Source organism: Triturus cristatus, chromosome 11 (assembly GCF_964204655.1).
Source record: "Triturus cristatus chromosome 11, aTriCri1.1, whole genome shotgun sequence".
Taxonomy (NCBI): Eukaryota; Metazoa; Chordata; class Amphibia; order Caudata; family Salamandridae; genus Triturus; species Triturus cristatus.
In genome coordinates, this window is record NC_140594.1 from 704,362,172 (window position 1) to 704,368,171 (window position 6,000).

Sequence of the window (6,000 nt, forward strand, 5' to 3'; positions counted from 1 at the left end):
TTAACCCCTTCAGTGCCCGCCCCTTTCCCCGCCCAGTGCCGGCCGTTGCATTAGCGGGCGGGGTCTATGACGAGCTGGACTCGTCATGGGCACAGCGCCACCGCGGCCCATGACGAGTCCAGCTCGTCATGGGCACTGAAGGGGTTAACATAATTTTGATATAACTTGTTTAGTGTATATTAAATAATTGTATATTTTAATACTATTATTTAATTCATACTTTACATTTTCTTCACATATTTGTACACATTCTTTACATGTTTAATATGTTTAAACATTTTTAATTTTTTTGTACATTTTTTTCCGATATTCTCATTGTTTTCTATAGGGTGATAGCCTTTTTTATTAATTTAGCAGCCTTTCCCTTTTACCGCTATCTATAGTCTGTTTATCTAATTTCTAGTCTATTATCCAGAAAGGAGGTTGTGGAAAGGTGCTGCTGTTTGTCTAGACAGGTAAGACTTTAAAAAAGTTTTTTTTAGGGTTTTGAGGAAAGGGGGATACAGGGAGGATTTGTAGACTTTGATTACAGCACTGTGTTGTTTTGCGGTTTTTTGTACATTTAGGGCCTGATTACCCTGTCAGTCGGAATGACTGTCCGGTCGACAAAGCCGCGGTGAGATTCTGACCGACTAAACCGCGAGTCTTCCAAACTCCGTATTATGAGATCAACCAGGTCAATCAATCAATCACTTATAAAGCGCACTACTCACCCGTGAGGGTCCCAAGGCGCTGGGGGGGCGGGGAGCAGCTACTGATCGAACAGCCGGTCTTGAGGAGTCTCCTGAAGGTCAGCAGGTCCTGGGTCTGTCGTAGGTGGGTGAGGAGGGTGTTCCATGTCTTGGCGGCGAGGTGGGAGAATGATCTGCCGCCGACGGTCCCTCTGTGGATGCGTGGGACGGTGGCGAGGTCAGGGGAGCGGAGCTGGCAGTTCGGGGTGCAGAAGTCGAGTTGGTTGTTGGGGTATGCTGGTCCAGTGCTGTGGAGTGCCATGTGAGCGTGGATGAGGAGCTTGAAGATGATCCTCTTGTTGACGGGGAGCCAGTGCAGGTCCCTCAGGTGGGCGGTGATGTGGCTGTGGCGGGGGATGTCGAGGATGAGGTGTGCAGAGGCGTTCTGTATGCGTTGGAGTCTCTTCGGGAGCTTGGCCGTGGTTCCCGCGTAGAGGGCGTTGCCCTAGTCCAGCTTGCTGGTGACAAGGGCCTGAGTGACCGTTCTTCTGGTTCCAGGGGGGTGCCATCTCTAGATCGTGCGAAGCATGCGGAGAGTGTTAAAGCAGGAGGAAGAGACGGCGTTGACTTGTTGGGTCATTGACAGAGAGGAGTCCAGGATGAACCCCAGGTTGCGTGCGTGGTCGGTGGGTGTCGGCGCAGTTCCCAGCGAGGCTGGCCACCAGGAGTCGTCCCAGGCGGAGGGGGTGGAGCCGAAGATGAGGACCTCTATCTTGTCCGAGTTCAGTTTCAGGTGGCTGCTCTTCATCCACTCAGTGACGGCCTTCATCCATTCGTGGAAGTTGGTTTTTGGCGGTGGCGGGGTCTTTGGTGAGGGAGAGGATCAGCTGGGTGTCGTTGACGTATGAAACTATGTTGAGGTCGTGCGATTGGACGATGTTGGTGAGCGGTGTCATGTAGACGTTGAAGAGGATCGGGCTGAGGGATGATCCTTGGGGTACGCCACAGGTGATCTTGGTTGCTTTGGATCGGAATGGAGGGAGGCGGACTCTCTGGGTTCTATCGGTGAGGAAGGAAGTGCTCCAGTCCAGGGCTATATCGCGGATCCCTGCGTTGTAGAGGTGTGTGCGAAGGGTGTGCTGGCAGACGGTGTCGAAGGTGGCCGAGAGGTCCAGGAGGATGAGGGCCGCGGTTCACCATTGTCCAGTAGGGCCCTGATGTCGTCGATGGCGGCGATGAGGGCAGTTTCGGTGCTGTGGTTGCTGCGGAATCTGTATTAGGATGAGTCCAAGGTGTTGTTTTCTTCGAGGAATTGGGTCAGTTGTCTGTTGACTATCTTCTCGATAACTTTTGCCAGGAACGGGAGCAGGGAAATGGGTCAGAACTTGAGGTCCTTTGGGTCTGCCTTGGGTTTCTTGAGCAGGGCGTTGATCTCTGCGTGTTTCCAGCTTTCTGGGAAGGTGGCAGTCTTGAATGAGCTGTTGAAGATCTTATGGAGTTGGGGTGCGATGATGGAGCTCGCTTTGTTGAAGATGTGGTGGGGGCAGGGGTCTGATGGTGAGCCGGAGTGGATGGAGTTCATGGTCTTGATGGTGTCTTCGTCGTTTTTGTGGTTCCAGGAGAAGAGGTCAGGCAGCCAGTGTGACTGGGGGGCGGTGGGTCTGGGGTGTCGGCAGCTGTTGGAGAGGTCTTGGAGTTCAAGCTGTCATGAATGTCTGTGATTTTGCGGTGGAAGAAGGTTGCCAGAGGGTCGCAGAGGTCTTGTGACGGCGGGATGTCATTGGAGCTGGGGTTGATGAGTTCCTTCACAATGTTGAAGAGCTCTTTGCTGTTGTGAGCGTTGTTGTTGATGCGTTCCTTGAAGGAGGTCCTTTTGGCCGTTCGGATGAGTTGGTGGTGTCTGTGGCTGGCGTTCTTGAGGGCTGCCTGGTTGTCCAGTGTTTGCTCGTGGCACCATTTCTTCTCTAGTCTTCTGCAGTTCTGCTTGGATATCTGGAGATCGGCGGTGAACCAGATGGCTCTTCTGCCGGTGCATCTGTTTGAGGGGTTCTTGATCGGGGCGAGAGTGTTGGTGCAATCGTTGATCCATTGCCTGAGGTTGCGGGCGGCTGTGTCGGTGTGGGTGTGGTCGTATGGTGGGTTTCGGGCGAGGGTGGTGGTTAGCTGGTCTCCGGTGACCTTGTTCCAGCTGCGGTGGGGGATTCTTTGCTGGTGGTTGTCTGTGGTGGTTTTTCATGAAGGAGAAGTGGATGCAGTGGTGGTCAGTCCAGTGGAGTTCGGTGGTGTGGCTGACGGAGATGTGGCTGCTGGCGGAGAAAATGGGATCGAGTGCGTGTCTGGCGAAGTGGGTGGGTGTTGTGACGAGCTGTTTGAGGCCGAGGTTGGCGAGGTTGTCCAGTAGTGTGGTGGAGTTGCAGTCGTTGGTGTTCTCGAGGTAGAAGTTGAGGTCTCCGAGGAGGATGTAATCTGTGGAGGCTAGGCGTGCGAGCTGACGGTGTCTCTGATGGAGTCGATGAACTGTGCCTAGGGTCTGGGGGTCTGTACACGAGGGTGCCTCTGAGGGTGGTGTTGGGATCGATGTGGATCTGGAAGTGCAGGTGTTCAGCGGTGCCAATGTTGTCCTCGGTGCTGGTTGAGATTCTGAGGGTATTTCTGTGGACGATGGCAATTCCTCCTCCTGGTCTGTTGGTGCGGTCCCTGCGGGTGATCTTATAGCCATCCGGGATGGCTATGGCCACGTCGGACGCCGATGAGGTGTTCATCCAGGTCTCCGTCAGGAACGCGATGTCTGGGGAGGATGAGTCGAGCAGGTCCTAGAGTTCGATGGCGTGCCTGTGGACGGAGCGGGTGTTGAGCAGTATGCATCTCAGGTGGCTGTTGCCTGCCTTGGTGGGGGGGCAGGGTGTGCTTATGTACGCTTGCTGGTGAAGCTGCAGTTTCGGCAGGAGAATGGTCCGTGGGTGTGCTTTGGGGTGGCGTGGAAGCAGGCGGTCGATCGGCCGACGTTATGTGCGAGGAGGTGGTCGGCGTTGTACCGGCGTCTGGTGTCGTGGTGTTCGTGGGGTCCAGGGGGTCTGCCGCTGGGCACGGTCCAGGCGCAGACGAGCTTGCAGTTGGCGCACCTTTGGCGCGCCAGCGGCGCAACCGCACAGCGGTCGCCATATAAGTAGGGGAGGGGCTTGCAGCTGGGAGGCGGGAGCGGGGCAGGAAGCGGAGGGAAAAATAACACAGGAAGAGCATTATGGGCAGCACAGAAAGGAATGGAATGGGAGGGTTAGAAGTATAATGTGGGGAAGAAGGAAAAAAGGAAGGAACAGGCGAGAAAAGAAGAAAAAAAAACAATGACCAAGAGTGGGACCCAGAAGGGAGAAGGCTCGAACGCTGCCTAGTCTCGATCGAAGTTGAGCGCTGTCAGGCGGAGCTGCGGGAGGGGAGCTGAACTGTGAACGAGGGTCAGGGGTCTAGCTTGCGCTCCCCGCAGCGGTCACCATATAAGTAGGAGAGGGGGGAGAGGGGAGGGTTTTGCGGCTGGGAGGCAGGGCAGGAGGCGGCGAGAAAAATAACGCAGGAAGAGCGTTATGGGCAGCACAGAAAGGAATGGAATGGGAGGATTAGAAGTAGAAGTATAATGTGGGGAAGAAGGAAAAAAGGAAGGAACAGGTGAGAAAAGAGGAACAAAGTTTTTTGACTGCTTCAGTCAAAAACAGCTCCGACACGGCCGTGCCGGTCGCAAATGAGTCTGATCGGAATGCGTTGGTCAGAAGGCTGTTCTATAGGGACTCCGACCCTGCAAATGCATCGGTTGTACCGCCGAGTCAATGTTGATGCATCCAACGCAGTTGCTATTCCATAGCGGCCTGTTTGCCACATGCCAAGTGTAAATGACAGAAAGTGGTGATTACTAACACAACACCAACCATAGTATGCCCTAACAAAAATATACAGCTGATGACAATTCTAGGAGTAGATACACCCCCAATCCACCTATAAAAGAAAACAAATATCAGACCATGATCCTTTGCTATCAGAATCAAGCACATTGCTATTCCAAACCACACACATTGCATCCATTCCTTTGCACCTTCACTCAGCCCAATTGCATCACTCACTGCTCATTTCACTTTGTGTTGGTTATTTTTTGTTCTGTACACCTCTTCAATTTCAAACTCACACTCCATGCCTCACAATGGGCAAAAAGAGGCAGCCACGTTTCACAGATGAGGAGTTGACAGTACTTGTGGATGAAATCCTTAGAGTAGAGCCACAGTTATTTGGGACCCAAGTCCAACACACTTCCATCACCCAAAAAATCCTGATGTGGGACAGGATAGTCAACAAGGTGAACGCAGTAGCCAACACACTACGTACAATGGAGAATATCAGAAAGAGGTGGTACAATGAACAGAAGGAGGGTCAAGAGCATAGTCGAGAAAAACCACTGGCTCGTACAGTAGAGTGGTGGTGGCCCTCCTGTGCCACCTGTGCCCTTTACTGCCTGGGAGGATAAGGTGTATGCCATCATGCCACCGGAGAGCTTTTTCAGAATACCAGAAGGACTGGAGTCTGGTAAGGAGCCCATAAACATCAGCCAAAAGTCAGCCATGACGTGTAACTAATGCAGACAACTAGTATGCCTGAACTGAACATCCAAATCTACCCAACCTATTCCGATTCCAAATGTCTAGATGTAGAAAGTCAGTGTATGACCATGTAACTCATCATGGCACCAACAAAAACATCAGTCAACTTTTCCTTAAAATGGCCGTCAACTAGAGTAAGTAGTTACCAGGTATGTAATGCAAACTGCGTCCTCAAGTATTTAGATCTCCCTAAAGGAAAGGACTACACCGACCATCAGCCACTCACACTCCATCTAAGAATAACAGACTCCTGTGTAAGCCATCTCTCATAGCAACTTCCCCTCACTGGTAGTGAGCAATAGGCCCAGGTGGGCTAGTTGGGAGGAGTACTCTCTGCACTGAGCACACATCCCATTAGGCCTTGTACTCCAAACTCCATCCACCTCTGTCAGCCATCTTGCTACTACATGCACCCTTACTTGCAGGGAATTATTGGTCAAGTGGAGGGGGGAGTGTTTGGAATGACCACAACTCTCATCAGGCCGTGTACTCAAAACTCCATCCACCTTGGTAAGCCATCTTGCTACTACACTCACCCTCACTGACAGGAAGTTATTGGTCATGTGGGGGGGGGTGTTTGAAATGACCCCAACTCACATCAGGCCTTACTCCAAACTTCAGGCACCTTGGTCAGCCATCTTGCTACTACACTCACCCTCACTGGCAGGACGTCAGTGGTCAAGTGAGGA